The sequence below is a fragment of the Pelodiscus sinensis genome, chromosome 2 (genome assembly GCF_049634645.1).
Source record: "Pelodiscus sinensis isolate JC-2024 chromosome 2, ASM4963464v1, whole genome shotgun sequence".
NCBI classification, from domain to species: domain Eukaryota; kingdom Metazoa; phylum Chordata; order Testudines; family Trionychidae; genus Pelodiscus; species Pelodiscus sinensis.
Genome location: NC_134712.1, coordinates 166,653,466 through 166,671,399, shown reverse-complemented (window position 1 = coordinate 166,671,399; position 17,934 = coordinate 166,653,466). Strand labels below are relative to the sequence as shown.

At 41.1% G+C, this 17,934-nt stretch overlaps 1 protein-coding gene across 3 annotated transcripts in view; it reads left to right on the top strand.

The window, feature by feature from the left end:
- Positions 1-17,934, top strand: part of SUGCT (succinyl-CoA:glutarate-CoA transferase) — a 473,567-nt gene that overhangs the window by 88,541 nt on the left and 367,092 nt on the right. The window lies entirely within an intron of this gene.

Here is a 17,934-nt window from a genome sequence, read left to right as displayed (position 1 = left end):
CTACAAGACAGACCCAAGAAAACCAACAATAGAACACCACTTGTCATCACCCACAGCTCCCAACTTAAACCTGTCCAACGCATTATCAGTAGATTACAGCCTATACGGGAACAGGACACTAAACTCCAAGAAGCTCTGGGAGACAGACCCATAGTCTCCTATAGACAACCGCCTAACCTCAAGATGATTCTTACCAACAACCACAGGACATACCACACTAATACCAACCCTGGTACTTTCCCTTGCAACAAACCCCGCTGCCAGCTTTGTCCACATAGTCAGACACTTCGCCAAAGAATCAATGCTGTCTGAATGACCTGCTAACCTGCATCCTACTTCAGAAGACATTCAAATCTGCACTTGAAAGGGAATCCTCTGAACTGGCATTCATGCTAAAATTCGACACTCTCCGCACGGGACTTAACAAAGACCCCAGCTATCTTACCCATTACAAAGATAGCTTCCCCCATTATCACCTCTAATTCTATTAACTCACAGACATCTCCCCTTTCCCACCCCTAATATCATTAACTCACTGGCATTCACCTCCTTCCCCCCCTCCCCACATCCCCCTTCTGTTCTGTAATGTGATTTGTCCTTTTCATGTGTGTTCATTTTTTTTAATTGTATCCTTTGGTATATATGGTTGTGACTATTTTCTTCCATTATTTGATCTGAGGAAGTGGGTCTGGCCCACGAAAGCTCATCATCTAATAAACCATCTTGTTAGTCTTTAAAGTGCTACATAGACCTGTATTTTGTTTCAGCTACACCAGACTAACACGGCTACATTTCTACCAAAAGGAGTTAGGCTTTTAACTTCTATTTAGGGTGCTAATTTCAATCAACAAGTATAGAAATTGGAAGCCTGACTCCATTTGAGCATTCAGCTCTAAATTACTTTCACAGGATCACCCTGAAAGTCAGAGTTAGTAATATAATTTCAGGGTATATCTACAATGTAATTAAAAAATGGCAGCTAGCACATTCTGGCTGATTCGAGGCTAGCAGGGCTCCAGCTAAGGAGATATTTAATTGCCGTGTAGAAAATGTCAGAGATAGCATTTGTTTCCTTGTAACTCTATCCTGAATAATGGTCAAATCCATAGGCCCTTTCTCAGCCAAATGCTCAGTTGGGTTCAGAATAAGGATGTTAAGAAGTGGGTAACTGACTAATCGTGTACATGATACAATTTGTATTGAGTACAGAATTAATCGATAAGCTGTGACTCTGCAGTTTAAATGTAGTAGGAGCCAGGTGAGCAGGCAGCCCGGCCGCTACAGCATTTAAATGGCAGAGTGGCAGTTGGGGGAGGTCCAGGAGCTGGCACAAGCCAGGACACAGCAGTCCCGACTTGTGCCGAGTCCTGGATCACTGTGGCTCTGCTTTTTAAATGTAGTAAGGGCTGCCAGGCTCTTACTACATTTAAAAGGCAAAGCCGCAGCAGGGGACCCAGTGTGAGTCGGGACTCAGCAGTCCCAGCTAATGCCGGGTCCCAGACCACTCTTATTACATTTAAAAAGCAGAGCTGCAGTGGTCTGGGACCTGGCATGAGCTGGAACTGCTGAGTCCCAGCTCATGCCAGGTTCCCTACTGCAGCTCTGCCTCCCCTACCACTCCACCCCTCTGCACACCAGCAGGCCTACCTTATCAGGTAGTCGACTACTCAAGTAGTTGCTTACATCCCTAGTTCAGATGTGAAAATTGTCTGAGAGGACTTCAGAATTCAGTCCTAAAATAGCAATCCCAAAACAGATTAATGATAAATTTCATTCTAAATTGACTCGGGCTAGAATTTGTCAGGCTAGAATTTAGTTTAATTCTTCTAGTGTGAAGGGAGCGATAGCTTCTCCTTGATGGTAAACCAAATGTATTCTTGAAGTACACTCTTGCTAATGTTGTTATGGCAACAATGTCCTTTATGGAGAACTGTTTTCATCCAACTGTAACACTTTCTGGCATTCAGCTAACGTTACAGCCTGTTCATAATACTTCTTCCATTCCTCAGCCTTGCCTTATTTAAAATATCCACCCTTCCATTTAACACAAACAGCATTTAAGGATATGAAGTCAAAGGCAGAGTTAAACTACATCTTTCAGAGCACAGTATTGCCTTTTTTCTTCCATTCCCTGTATTCAAGATAAAATGTATAGGATCTTTGTCTAAGAACATGAAGAATCAGAGGTATTTAAATATCTAAAATAATTTGAAGGTGTTGAAAATAATCTTTTGGTTGTTTTAACCATTCTCTCCCCCCCCCCCAACTGTACGGTCTAACATTTAAGCTTCCATCACTATCCTAACATCTTATTCTTAAAGCCGTGCAAAAGTCCACCTTTTTCAGAGATCACCTTAAATACTAAACTTTCTGCACAGATCTTCAGTGATAACAAGCCAACACTGAACTGAAATGCATCTGTTAATGGATCACCCCTCCCCCCGAAACCTGAGATATAGCATGATGAGTAGGAAGTACAGTACTGTATATTTTTTGAATTTTAGTTCTGCTTTGCACAGATGATAAATGTGTGCCGGTAAAATAAAATGTCATTTTAACTTAGCATCCAGTAAAAAGAGATGTCTGATTCTGTGTCTGCACCAAATTACGCTGTAACAGAATTTGGCTGATTATTAAATAGGGAAGATTTCTTTCCCCACAACAAAACAAAATTCAAGGACTTTATTGAAGAGAGGCAGGCTGACTACTAGTTTTTACAGTGGGCACTAACTTTCTGTTGCCTGTCAACTATAAACTTTTAACCTTTGACAAAAGGTTCTTTTGAAAACTTTTCCCCCATAGATGATTTACAGTTGTCAACTCTGGACCTCTTAGCATCAGCATCTAAATAGTGTCTGTTAGATGATTTTTTGTAAATAAGAAGGAAGTGGGTTTTGGATTTGGTTCCAATTATGCAACTGTGCTTATTCTTCTGTTGTGGCTTGAAAAAAATCTCTTGGAAGTTTTAATATCCTTCCTGTATTTAATTGCAACCAGGCACCCTTCCCCCAAACAAAACAAAAAAACAAATCCCACCCCACTCCATCTCGCTCTCCCTCCAGAAAAACATGTAGTGAGCTTGTTTCTTTTGGACCGAAATTCTGCAAGTAGTGTTATACTTCTTTAACATTTAACAATTTTTATTATGTATTGTCTCAGATTCCACAGACAGGATAATGTGGTTAATATTGTTTATATTGTATGATTGTTCTCAAGCCACTTCTCTGCTTCTAATTAGAGTTTCAGTTTATATTTGTTATAAAGATACACAATATATTCTCATAATTGTTAAATGACTCTAGAAAATCTAGCAAATTAGAACACATTATTTTCTTCACTCATTTTTTTTTATCAGTAAATGTGGTTTAAATTGCAGGATAGCTTATGGCTGGCTCTCTGAGCCTCAGACAACAAACCTCAGCACTTTGACAGGACATGGGATTCAAGACTGTAGCCCTGCAGTAAGTGTCTGACAGGGCTCAGAGCTTCAGCCCCACTCCTGCTGAAGCCCCAAGCTGTGGCAGATTTGCTCTGCAGGGCTGAAGCCCCAACACCTCCATTCCCACTGGGCAGAATCTCCCACCTCACAACCCCACTGCAAGGCAGAGGGCCCAGAGCTGCCCCTCCCCCCACCGTCTATAAGATAGAGACTGGGAGGAGGTGTGGGGTCTCCACAAGTAGCACTTTAAGGGTAAAAGAGTCACAGATGGCTCCTGAGCCACAGTTTGGCTGCTCCTGGCCTATGGTATTAGCGGTGAGCTTTAGAAACATGTGCCTTTTGGGTGTCCAGTTACATCCCCCCCACCATGTTGACAGCATGTAATGGTCATCTATGTGAGATGACCTGTTCAGGTCTTCGATGGCAGGTATCACACAAACCATAACCATAAACTTCTGCTGATAATACTTTTGAGTTTGAATAGTACCTTTCATTCTGTTATCTATAAGCACTTAACAACATTGGTGAACATTATCCCCCCTTTTACAAATAGGGAAACTGAGAAACGAAATTTTTGATTTGCCCCAGGTCACATGATGAGTATTAGTGACAGAATTAAGAATGCAATCCAGGTCCCCTAACTCTCTGCTTACTGCTCTAGCTTCTAGCTCCTCCTTCCTCTGTACTAGGTCATGTTGCGTTGTCAGGAGAGATCATAATTTGAATGGACATAGAGGGTAAATCTGACCTAGGGTGAAAGTTGAGACATATTAGTAGGACAGGAGATAGGAATCTTACACACTCCTATCCAGGGTTTATCTAGCCTCTGGATGAACAAGAAATTCAGTCTCCAAGGCTATTTAACATGAGCTTTCCAAAGCACTAAATTCTTCCTCTCTTTCTTTTGCCCATGGTAAAAAAAGTAGTGCACAGAAACATGTTTTCTCTTTCATTACATATCTCTGAGGTAGAAAAAAAGAGTTACTTTTAATGGTTTTAAAAATATGGGTTTAATACTACTCTTTGCTACAAGTTTATCACTTGTGATTCATTCTTTTAAGCTCTACAGCATAAGATACAGCTGAATTTGTATTCTTCTGCTTGAGCTACATAGATTTTTGAGAGGGCAATATTAAAGTGTTTGGAAGAAAAGCTGAGTTGGCCTCACAGCTTATATACTGTTTCTGCTATTTCGAATAATTAGTAACATATTAAAGTCATTAGTAAATTATGCTTCACCTTGATCTTGGATTGAATGGATTAATGAGTTGTGCAAATGTTCGCTGAAGAAGATTTGTTAGCTAGGGAAAACAGTGAAGGAGAAAAAAAAGATGAGTAAAAAGTATAAAGGAAAAACATAGTAAAACCTAGGGATAGGTTAGAGCAGTAAAAGGAGAGATCTTGAAGATAAAGTTAGACATTAGTTTCAGTTGCTACAGTGAGGTTATTGTTTTGAGGATCTTTGAATTATGGACATGACTCTGGATATGAAGCTGGTAACAAACTATAGTAAAATTTTCACTGTATCATGTATCAGAAATACTATAGATTAGAAGAAAAAGTGCAACCCTCAAAACTGTAAACTAAGTGTTTCTGGCCAAGAGATGAAAAGAAGAGAAGGGCTGCGTCTACACTGGCATGATTTTGCACAAATACTTTTAACAGAAAAGTTTTCTGTTAAAAGTATTTGCGCAAGAGAGCGTCTAGACTGGCATGTGCCTTTGCGCAAAAGATTTGCTTTTGCGCAAAAGCATCCGTGCCAGTGTAGATGCTCTCTTGCACAAGAAAGCTCCGATGCCCATTTTAGCCATCGGGCTTTCTTGCGCAAGAAATTAACATTGCCTGTCTACACTGGCCTCTTGCACAAGAATATTTGCACAAGAGGGCTTATCCCTGAGTGGGAGCGTCAGAGTATTTGCGCAAGAAGCACTGACTTTGTACATTACAACGTCAGTGTTCTTGTGCAAATACTCGTGGCCAGTGTAGACAGGCGGCAAGATTTTGCACAAAAGCAGCTGCTATTGCACAAAGTCTTGCCAATGTAGACACAGCCAAGAAGTATAAGTAACCAACAGTGCAATAAACTGATTTATAATCTTCTCCTGATCTCAAATCCATGAAGTCAATGGGAATCTTTCCACTGACTGATGTGAGACCTGTATGGTGTAGTAATTTTATATAAATAATGAGATAACAGATTATAACTTGATGGAGGAAGGTGCCAAGGCCAAATTCCAGTAAGTGAGTAAAATAACTGAATTCTGTGTGAGGCTGATGTTCGGCAGGTCTAATAAATGCCACAAGCTTGTCCCTTCAGAGATGCTGATGGAATGCTGGCAGGGGTGGAGTAGTGGCTATTATAGTAGTTCCGTAGCATCAGTGTTGCTCTGATTAGAATGTGTCCCATAGGAATAATTTCAAGGAGGGTGAGGGAAAAACATGATGCTCAAACATCATGTTCTTATTACTTTGGTCTAGTGAAGTAATTATGCAGTGATCATATGCCACTCTGTATTTGTATTTTTCTGTGTTGCATTGTTTCCAGCTCAGCAGTTAAATTATAATCTTCTCTCACAGACCTGGTGTTTGGTACACAATCTGTTAAAATACAATCTTAATAAGTAACAGTGATCAGAATTTATTATAGAATTAAAAAGAAAAATAAACATGCTAAAAAAAGAGAGAGGTGTAGGTTGTAGTTCTTAATAAAAGATGATAAAGCTTTTGAATAATTATTATCCAAACTGGACTCCTCTGATTAAAACCAGTCTATAATTGTGTATTGTTCTGTTTCTTGTTGTATAACTGCAGCTGAAACTCAGTTCTGGGTTTAACTTAAGAAAATCATTCTTACATAGAGAACCATACACCTGTGTTTTGTATCCATTCAGGTTCTTCCTAAGTTAAATACAAATAATTTATCACAAATCTTTTAAATTTAGAATCAAAATTAATTATATTTTTAGGTTCATTCCGTTTCCCATGCTGGGAACCAGAAATTTCAGGGCCAATCAGGAGTGCAAAATGAATCAGCAGGAAGTGCCATATCTTGCTTCCAAGCATCCAGATGGTTAATACAAACCCATTTACAGGCAGTCCCCGGGTTACGTACAAGATAGGGACTGTAGGTTTGTTCTTAAGTTGAATTTGTACGTAAGTCGGAACTGGCGTCCAGATTCAGCTGCTGCTGAAACTGACTACAGCGGCTGACTACAGGAGTTTCTCTGCCCCAGGCTTCCTGGAATCAGCCGCTGATCAGTTTCAACAGCAGCTGAATCTGGGCGCCTGGAACAGAGCAGCTGGTAGAGCAGCTGAGGCGCTGCCGGTTGGTCCCTCAGCGCCGCTCCTCGGCGCTACTGGACCAACCTGGCAGCACCCCAGCTGCTCTGCCCCAGGCGTCCTGATTCAGCCACTGCTGGTCAGTTTCAGCAACTCTGCCTCGGGGTTCCTGTAGTCAGTCGCTGGTCAGTTTCAGCAGCGGCTGACTGGGGACGCCTGGGGCAGAGCAGCTGGGGTGCTGCCGGGTTGGTCCAGTAGCGCCGAGGAGCGGCGCTGCGGGACCAACTGGCAGCGCCCCAGCTGCTTTACCACAGGCGTCCGCGAGAAAAGCCTGGTCTGCTGGGGGGGGGGGGGACGCACTGGCTGCGCCTCCTCCCCCCAGCAGACCAGGGAGACGCGGGCGGCGGGACCGAGACGCGCCGCGGTCCCGCTGCCCGCGTCCTCCGCATCTTTGCTCCGTGTCTCCCTGGTCTGCTGGGGCCCCCCTCCCAGCAGACCAGGGAGACGCGGAGCAGCTTTTCTTGCCCCGGAGGATGCGGGCGGCGGGACCGTGGTGCGTCTGGGCGGTCCCGTCGCCCGCGTCCTCCGGGGCGAGAAAAGCCCCGTTCGTAAGTACGGATCCGACATAAGTCGGATCCACGTAACCCGGGAACTGCGTGTATTTCCCAAATAAAACATAAATTTCGACCATATTTTTCTTTTGAGCTATACACTTTGACACCTCAATAGATGAACCCCCATTTGCGCTGAGGACAACATAAAAGAGTTCAAAGAAGGCACAGTGGCTGAATGAACGGTGAATGAATGAATATTGCAGAGACATAGATGTAATCTAGCACTCTTAAAAAGTGTATGCTATATTGATCATTCCTCTCACCTGCAGAGGTTTATTTCATATGTCATTCCCAGATTGCATTAGCAACAAAGAACTTAATGGGCTACTTCTAAGACCTTTTTAGCCTTATAACTCCGTTAGTGTTCTTCCATTGAGATAACACAATGAAGGTCTCTCTCTCTCTCCCTTCTCCCCTCTTCTCCTCCCCCTTCTTTCCTCCCCTGGTATGTGAACAAGGAGTTTGTGTTAGAGCACTCTATGCCAAAACAGTTAAAAGCAGGCCTCTCTTCTGAAAGTGTTTTTGTAAGATTTACTTAAGAAGATATTACTAGTAAAATGCTATTTGATGAACTTCAGCTCTCTGCTATTAGAAAAAGTATTTGGCTTCATTGAACAATAAACTTGCTGGGTAGATATAACCACCTGCTGTATGCTGATTGCACATTTTCTTAATCTCCGTAAAGTTGTTTTGCTATAGTAAATGGATATTTTAAGTTATAAGAACATAAAGAAGAACAATGGCCATATTGGGTCAGCCCAGTGGTTCATCTAGCTCAGCGATCTGTCTTTCAATAGTGGCTAGTGTCAGATACTATTTTAGAGGCAATGAACAGAACAGGGCAATATAGTGAGTGAACTATCTCCTGTTGTCCAGTTTCTAGAAGAGAGGTTTTAGCATGCCCAGAATATTATGTTGCATTCCTGACCATCTTGGCTAATAGCCATAAATGGACCTGTTCTTCATAAACTTACCTAATTCTTTTTTGAACCCAGTTACACTTTTGGCCTTTATAACATCCCTGGCAATGAGTTCCATAGGTTGACCTTGCTTTTCTGAAGAAATACATCCTGTTTCTTTTAAACCTGGTGCCTATTGGTTTCATGTTGATGACCCCCAGCTCTTGAGTTATATGAAGGGGTGTATAACATTTCCCTCCACAACATTCACGATTTTATAGATTTATATTAGATCCCCCTTTAATCATTTATTTTTTAAGCTGAACAGTCCTAGTCTTTTTAATCTCTCCTAGTACAGAAGCTGTCTCATACCCTAACCATTTTGATTGCCCTTCTCTGTACTTTTCTCAATTCAAATATATCTTTTTTTGACATGGGGTGACCAGAACTGTACATAAGATTCAAGATGTGGACATACTATGACATTATTTAGTGGCATCATGATATTGTATTATCTATTCCTTTTCTAATGTTCCCTAACTTTCTGTTTAGCTTTTTTTTTTTATTGCTACTGCAGTGAGCAGATGTTTCAGAAAACTATCCATGATGATTCCAAGATCTCTTTCTTAAATTATAACAGCTAATTTAGAACTCATTTTCTGTGTATGGTTGGAATTATTTTTTTCCAATGCACATTACTTTGCACTTATCCATATTGAACATTATCTGCCATTTTGTTGCCTAGGCACCCTTTGCAACTCTTCTTAGTCAGCTATGGACTCAATCTTGAGCAATTTAGTATGGTTTACAAACTGCTGTTTCATTGTTTATTCCTTCTTCCAAATCATATTGCTGTAGTTCTGCAATGTCACGTTAGAGTTCCTTCAGAACTCTTGGGTGAATACCATTAAATCCTGGTGACTTATCACTGTTAAATTTATCATTTATTTATGGACAAGTCCCATCATACCAGCAAACCCATCCTTTGCAAAGGGAATCTGCAAAAGTTGTTATATGTATTGAAAACATTATGGTTATGGAATCTTTAGAGATCTACTCACTAGTTGTTTTATTACCAGTCTCGAGTTAACTTTTCTGTGCTGCCCTGTAAGAACACCAGTCACATTTGCAAATATTCTTTTGAAAGTGTTCCATACTATGCCAGGCACTCCTGGGGGGATAGCTTTTGGGAATTCACAATCCTCCTGCTGAAAATGAATGAGAGTGTTGTAAACTCCCACAACCTTTCCCATAGGATAATTGCTGATTTTTCAGCAGTCTGGCTGTAATGGATTCATACAACTCACATAACCCTTTTTTTTATTGCTAAAAATAGCTACTTATAAATTCAACTCAAAACTTATATATACTTAAACATTGCTGTGCATACTAACTTAATTATTTAAAAAAACTATATATAGTATGACCGTGCCACGGAGCAAGCACTCACCCCCACGGCACCACCAGTGGGTCACTCTGGGAATTAGCTCTCTAGCCCTGGAGTGCCTCCTATCTGCCCATGGTGCCCTTTCTTCCTAGTGCTGTCCTACTTCAGTACCCCTGCACTCTAGGGTCCTCCCCGCTCAGTCAGCCCCAGGGGGTGTGTACCCCCAGCCAGTTTGTATAGCACCTCTCAAATTAGCATTTTCTGTGAATATATTAAACTATTGTTTACTGCCACCTCCAGGTTATTAAATGGAGATAATTAAATAAGGCCCAATTCCGTGAGATAATTAAGCACATGGCTGCCATCTGAAGAAGTGGGTTTTTGCCCCTGAAAGCTCATAATACTATTTATAGTATTCCACTAACTGACTTCTCCCAAGTTGCTAGACAGTCATTAGATAGCAGTCATTAGCTTTCAGCCACCACCCCCTGCCTCAAACCCTTTTATTGACTTTGGGACAGTTTTCATTGTGGCCTGTGGACTTCCAATAAAGTTTTCTGATGTATTGGTATCTTTCTTTTTCTCTAAACAGTTAAAACAAAGCAAACCTCTTGCAACATTTTGTCCTTAATTTGTTAAACATTTTCCTCAAACTTCCAGGGGTAGATTTTCAAAGGCACAAATGAGAGTTAGACATCCAACTCCCTTTGACTTTTACAGAGGCTGGATGGGCCTGACTTTTGTGCCTTTTGAAAAAGGCCCCCTTATTCTTCGCTCTATTGTGTGTAGATATGGTCTAATCTGTGTTAATGTGTTTACCATCTTGAGAAGACCACCTCCGTGGCTGGGACTGTTTCCTGCATGCAAGAGGCAATTCAGTGTGGATCAACTTGATATCCGTATTATGAGAAATGAGCCTTATAGGCAAGAATACATTGCTCCTTTAGAATCATAAAGCAGTATTAAGCAAGGGTACTCTGCGTGGAAACAGTGGGATGACCGCATTCTTTTTTAAGAGATTCTTCCTGCTCTCCTTTAATTCCATGGTAAAATCTCCTGCTGGCTTGAGTGGTTTTCCAGGATCTTTCCGGAGAAACATTTTTATGTATGCATCAAAGGATTCTTTTTTTCCACAAGAAAGCACAACTGAGACTCGAAAAAGGAGAAGAGAAAGGAATGAACCCTCCCACCTTCCTGCCTTCCAAAAAACCCTCAAACCCCACCCCAAACCCATAGCCCCCAGGAGAATCAAATCTGTCTGTTAGTTGACTGGTTTCAGATCCCATTCTTGAAGCATGAAATGGGGAAAAACACCATGACGATCAATAAAACCTTAATGATCAGATCCATGGATGGTGTAAATCATTATACCATGTTTCAGTTCAGAGACGCTATGTTGATTTACACTGGCTGAGGATCAGGCCCACAGTTGGATGGTTTTAGTAGCCTTTTAGGAAGTGAGAAGAAGATCCCTTTTCCCGAGTAGTACAATAGAGGCATAGTCACTAGCATTTGTGCACTGCAGCACATTGAAACAATTCAGGGCTTTTGTTCCACAACACTGTAAATTAAAACCTGAGTATTCTATAAACAGGTTCTACGGTGTGTTGTAAAAGGATATCTGTGCCACACAGAGGGAAGTGCTTTAATAAGACATATATGGCTTTTTGTATCTTGTATCAAAGTTTCTATAAATCAGGCTACACTTTCCCCCAACAAAGGCTGAGAGGAAATAAAATTAACTTGGATATGAATCAAAACCTGATAAGGATGTATGAAAATAAAATAGACACTACTTTGGAAGGATAAGAAAGGAAACAGTCTAACTGAAAATGTTATTTTTTCATCTTTCTGCTTACTCATCACATTTTTCTGTTATTCCTGCTCACTTATCGAGCTTACACATAAATGATTGATTGAGTCAGTGAACTCATTGTAATAAATTTTGTTTGATGTGCTGTCTTATAAAAATATCTTTTGAAACTCTGTCTCTTTTTGCTGTCTGCTCTTACCTTCTGGCATTTAATATCCAGTTTCCCCATCTGTCTGATTGTCTCTGATGGAATTTTTTTTCTCAATCCTTAATGCAGCAATCTTTTGTTCTGGTTTAGGTAGTCATGTAAAGTAAACACATGATTTGACCATCATTACTAATTTTGAAAAGGAATGTAAATGTGTGTGTTCCTGTCTCTGAGTTTTAAAAAATAAGTCTGTGTATAGACACTTGATAATATAATTTACAGTAGGTAGATCTGTCTGTGCAGGCAAATGAATACAGAAATTACTTTATCGTTGAATTACATCTCGTTTAGGGTTTACAGGTAGAGTGCTTGCTTTGGAGGGTTTGTTCCTTATTAAAATTTAAACAGATTTATATTGTTTAAAGAACACAGCTTTAAGTACAGACTACACAAAAATACATAATATAGATACAGAACCTTTCATCCTAAAGTAAAGATTACGAAGTATTGTACATACAGATATGTTAGTGTAGCCATTCTGTGTGCATGAAGCATCTATAACAGTGAGTCTCCACAAAATACTTCGATAGCATACTGTTAAGGCAACTACAGTTGTGTTTATACAAAACACATAAAATTGAAAATTAAAATGTATGGAAATGTTGAGTTCAAGCAATTTTAAATAATTATTCCATTATGCTTACAGTTCATCATTTGGCTAGCAATAATATAAATGAGGAAATTCACTTTATGTACTTAGTAACAGCCTTAACTCTGATCAACAAGATAAATGGGTATACTGTTCCAACCTAATTATATGCTTTACATAAAGTCATATGTTAACAATGTATACTCTGAAAGACTGTGTGAGTAGGTCTTGTTGGTTAGAGCTAAGGTATGCAAGAGGGGGAGAGAGATGTGTAGAAAAGCCATGTAGTCTGGAGACCATGCAAAGCAAAGCAGCTTTACAAGATGGTCGAAGGCCTGATCTACGAGGAAATGTTAAAAAAGGGAAGGAGAGGCATGTTCAATCTTAAAAAAAAAAAAAAAAGACTGTGGGGAGGAACCTGATAATTCTCGTAAAATACATTAGGGGCTATTATAAAGAGGATGTTGATCTATTGTTCTCTTTGTCCACTGAAGGTAGGATCAGAACTAATGGGCTTAGGGAGATGAAATTAAATAGTAGGAGAACCTTTCTAGCTATAAGGATAGTTAAGCTCTGAAACAGATTTCCAAGGGAGGTTGTGGAATCCCCACCACTGGAGATCTTTAGGAACAGGCTAGAGGGCCAACTGTAGGGAAAATGACATCCTGGGCTAACTTGTTATTTGGCACCCCAGCTGTTGTGGGTGGGTCATTCCCCCATTGCCCTAGTCCCCTAGCTTCTCAATCCCTGCCCTCTTCTCCTTTGCCTCAACCCCAGCACTGTGCCCAGACCCTACACCTCTAATATCTGTCCCCGCCTGTGCCCTAACCCCAACACTATGTCCTCTTTACCCATCCCTGCAATCCCTGCCTGCAGCCATGTGGGGAGACTGACCGAGATGCATCAAGCAGCTGCTATTCCTTCTCGCTCTCCCCTTCCAACACTACTCTGCCGAGGGAAGGGTGAGATGTGACATCAGTGCTCCCTGCAGTTCCGGTTATTAACTCCAGCAGGGCTGAGTAAGGAGAAGGCAGGAGGACAGCAGCTCTTGTTGTTCACCTGATAATAAAGCCCAGGTCAGGAAAGTGATCGGGATGCATGGAGCACTTGGTGGTGTTCCTCATTCCTCTCTCACAGCTCCGTAGCGGGGAACAGAAAAATGTTGGCAGGGGAGCAATATTTGTGCATCACAGCTTGCTTCTAGGCCCACCTTCCATGTGGTGCTCCCCTGCCAGCCAGCAGCACTTTCTGGCATTATACTAGCACCGAGCACTTCTGTACTGCCCCATGGCACCGCTGGTGGTTTCCCGTGTGACCCACCCCAAGACTGATTCTGACACCTTTCAGTGATGATCTGGGTTTACTTGATCCTGCCTCCGCACAAGGAGCTGGAATTGATGGACTCTCAAGTTCCCTTTCAGCCCCACATTTCTATGAGAGGAGTAGTAAGTCTAATGAAGTAATTAAAGAAGTATGCTTGAAATAGCAAAGTGACTAGAAACTCTCCCAGTTAAGCATTTTACGTTTATGGATAAAACATAGAAGCGATGAATTGGTTGTGTTCTAAACCAGCCTAATTTGTAAAGTCATAAAACTTTCAACTGGGATTTTGAGGGGCTTCAGGGAGTTAAGTGCCCAACTTGTATTGAAAGTCAGTGGGAGATGACTTTCCCTTAGGCCCCATTTGAAAACTTCCCCCTCATGTAATTCAAGCCCCAATTTAGCAAAGATATTTGCGCATGTGTGCAACGTTCCCCTTAAGAATAGTTTATTGAATTCAGTGGTAAAAATTGTGCACATGCTTAAGTCTCTTGCTGAGTCAGGGCCTCAGTCGGGATGAGGGCAACTTCTAGCTTCAAGTACATTGAAAGCTCTGCTAAATTGCAGAGTTCCTGGACCCTTTTGGACTGACACAAAAGTCTTTTCCCAGCAGCTTTGCTGATGAAGATCCAGGCAATATTGAGAGAAACTGTCAGTAATCCTTGTATTTCAGATTTTCCTAATATCCACCCTAAATTTCCCTTGCTGCAGCTTAAGCCCATTGCTTCTTGCCTTATCCTCAGCGGTTAATTAAAATTTACCTCATTCCTGCTTGTAACAAATCTTTATGTACTGGAAAACTGTTATCACATCCCCTTTCAATCTTCTCTTCTCTAGACTAAACAAACCCATTTTTTTCAGTCTTCCCCCATAGGTCATGTTTTCTAGGCCTTAATCATTTTTGTTGTTCTTCTCTGGACTTTCTCCAGTTTGTCCTCGTCCTTTCTGAAATATAGCACCCAGAACTTGACACGGTATTCCATCTTAGGCCTAATCATTGTGGACTAGAGCATTAGAATTTTCTTGCGTCTTGCTTACAACACTCCTGCTAATGCCTCATGAATGATGTTTGCTTTTTTTCAACAGTATTACGCTGTTGACTCATATTTGTCCCTTTCCACACTGCTCTTTTCTAGGCAGTCATTTCCCCTCTTACATGTGTGCAACTGATTGTTCCTTGCTAAATGGAGTTCTTTGAATTTTGTATTTATTAAATTTCAATCTACTTATTTCAGACCATTTCTTTAGTTTGTCCAGATTATTTTGAATTATAATCCAGTTCTCCAAAGCACTTGCAACCTTCCCAGGTTGATATCATCCACAAACTTTATAAGAGTACTGTCTCTGCCATTGTGTAAATCATTAATGAAGGTGTTAAGCAGAACTGGACCCCGGAACTGATCCCTGCAGCACACCTCTTGATATGCCCTTCCAGCTTGACTGTGAACCACTAACTACTTCCTGCGTGTGGTTTTTCAACCAGTTATGCATTCACTTTATAGTAGCTCCATCTAGTTGTATTTCCTAGTTTGTTTGTGAGAATGTCATGCTAGAGTTTATCTAAAGCAGGGGTGGGAAAAAGGGCCTCCACAGGCCGGATGTGGCCTGCCAAACAAGTTGATCTGGTTAGCGGCGGCCCTGCTGCTCCCCTTGCCCCCAGGCCAATCAGGGCCTGGGGGTGGGGGCGCATGTGAAGTCTCCTGCCCCCATCCTGAAAGGAGTGTACAGTGCTTAGAGGCACTGCACCCCTGACAGGGTGGGAGGAGACTTTGCGCGCTCCCCCTGCCCCCAGGCGAGTCAGGGGTTGGGGGAAGGAGGAGCGGGTGAAGTTTCTCCTGCCCTGAAGGGGCTCAGTACTTAAAGTCAACCACCAACTGCTGCTAACTCTAAGCCTGGCGCTTCCTTGCAGGGTGGGGGCAGGGAGCAAGACACTTCATGTGCTCCCCTCCCTAGGGCCCTGATTAACCTGGGCGCAGAAGAGGGGGGGGAGCATGTGAAGTCTCCTCCCACTACCAGGGGCATGGGTACCTAGAGGGAGCCACCAGCTGTTCAAAAATTATTGCCCACCATTGATATAAAAAAAAATTATTTCCCACCATTGATCTGATATACCAATCTTCTGCTTTCCCTTATCTGCAAGTCTTGTTATCCTGTCAAAGGAAGCTGTTAATTTGGTTTGACACTATTTGCTCTTCACAAATCCATGCTATTGCGTAACACCTTATTATCTTCTAGTTATTTGCAAATTTTGATTGTTTAACTATTTGCTCCATTATATTTCTGGGTTCTGAAGTTAATATGACTGGTCTATAATTCCTCGAGTTGTCCTTATTCCCCTTTTTATAGATTGGCATTATATTTGCCTTTCTCTGGTTCTTTGGAATTTCTCCCATTTTCCATGTTTTTTTGAAGATAATCGCTAAAGGTTCAGATATTTCCTCAATCAGCTCCTTGAGTATTTTAGAATGTCTTTCTTTGGGTTCTGGTGACTTGAAGACCTCTATTTTGTCTAAGTAATTTTTAACTTGTTCTTTCCCAATATTAGTCTGTGATCCTACTTGATTTTCATTGACATTCACTGTTAAATGCCCCATTTCTACTAATCTGTTAGGGGAGGCTGGGAAAAATTGGAAGACGCTGTAAAACATTTAAAAGCACCCCCCCCCCCCGCCTCTAACATCCAGTTCTTGAAAAATATTTCTTCTATGGGGAATATAAATCCTGGCTCTATTAAAGGCAATGGCATAACTACTGGTGACTTCAACAAGTCCAGGATTTAATACCCCTCACCTCCATCTCTTTCTTAGACTTCAGCAAGTTAGTTTCTTGGGGAAAATGTTATTCCTGAGAAAAGATAAATGTGTAAAATAAATCTTGGTTGCGAGCTTAATTGTCATGGCCTATACTATACATCTCCTCTACAATAAAATGTAATCACTTCTCAGTGTGAAGCACTGCAGGAGTCTAACTTTGTACTATAACGAAGAAAATGCTTTGGGACAGGAATAGGGGAAGAATTCCAGAATCGTGCAGTTTCAGGGGGAATTTTGCTAGGGAAATTGGAAAAATGTTTAGTGCACTGGAGCTAAAACACCTACTATCACAAGTCCTTAGGACATTGGTTTTATATTTAATTGAAAAGACACCTGTAACAATACAGTGTTTCTACTGAATCACCAGTATGTGAAGAGTACCACTTCTGAATCACCGGTGTCAGTTTGTACATCACCTAGGTTTTCCACTGGGGGAAGGTGTCTCCTGATGAAATACCAACTAGGAAGTATTTAGCCCACAGAAGCTCATGATGCTATAGACATATTTTTGTTAGTCTCTAAGGGTATGTCTACACTAATGTTATTCCATAATAACAAAGAATGTGTCCTCACAGCAAGCCATTTTGAAATAAAGGTGAGCTGGAGGACTTCTTTCTTCGACTCCTGTAACACTCCTTTTATGAAGAGTAAGGGAAGTCAAAGGAAGAGTGTTCTTCCTTTGATCATCTGCTATGTAGACAGCACCAAAAGCTGAATTAAGCTATTTCGACTTCAGCTACACAGTTGATGTAGCTTAAGTTGCGTAGCTTAATTCAACTTTTGCCCTGCTGTGTAGACGTGCCCTAAGGTGCTACTGGACTACTTGTGTTTTAAGTTACAGACTTAACAACTACCCCCCTGTGGCTAGGTTTTGTTTACCTCTTGGACATGTCAAAGTCACAGAGAGATGTGGTAGGTTCAGATGAAATCTAGTTATTGTATCCTTTCTGGACAGTACACGGATAATAAAAACAGTGTATTTTACAAAAGATATAGATAATTGTATTGTATTTGGAGTTGGGTTTATGTGGGTTACCAAAGCTTTTGGCAAGTAACTGAATACTCAGTTGTTTTATATTTTTCTATGTGTTCTGATGGTCTGCATTATGAATAAATTAGGGCTGCATGTCTTGTGTGGGCAGCAGTTCCACCATTCTGTTGCTTTTCTCTTTAAATATAGAGAGACCGTATTAGCTGTCCTTTCAGTGTGTGTGGGAAAAGAGCCAAGTTAGGAGAGAGTTGTGGCTTCTTGCTTTGAGGCGCTTTATAATTCACGGTCTTGTGCAACACTATATTGCAAGGTGCTTAAAGTAAATACATGGGCTATGTGCTTTAGTGCAGACCCCATTAATCCCTGTTGCTTCTGTTAGCTGTAATTTGTATGGGTAGTTGCAAAGGCCTCATGGTCATTGGAATACAGGCCATTTTGAAAACAGTGTTAATTTGCACACATCTGGGGAAGAAATCTGAAGAAAATCGGAATTTGCCCCATAAAATATTGTCTAAAATAAATAGTTGCTGTTAAAATGAAATGACTCATTATTAGCAATTTAAAGAGTATTTTTTTAGAAAG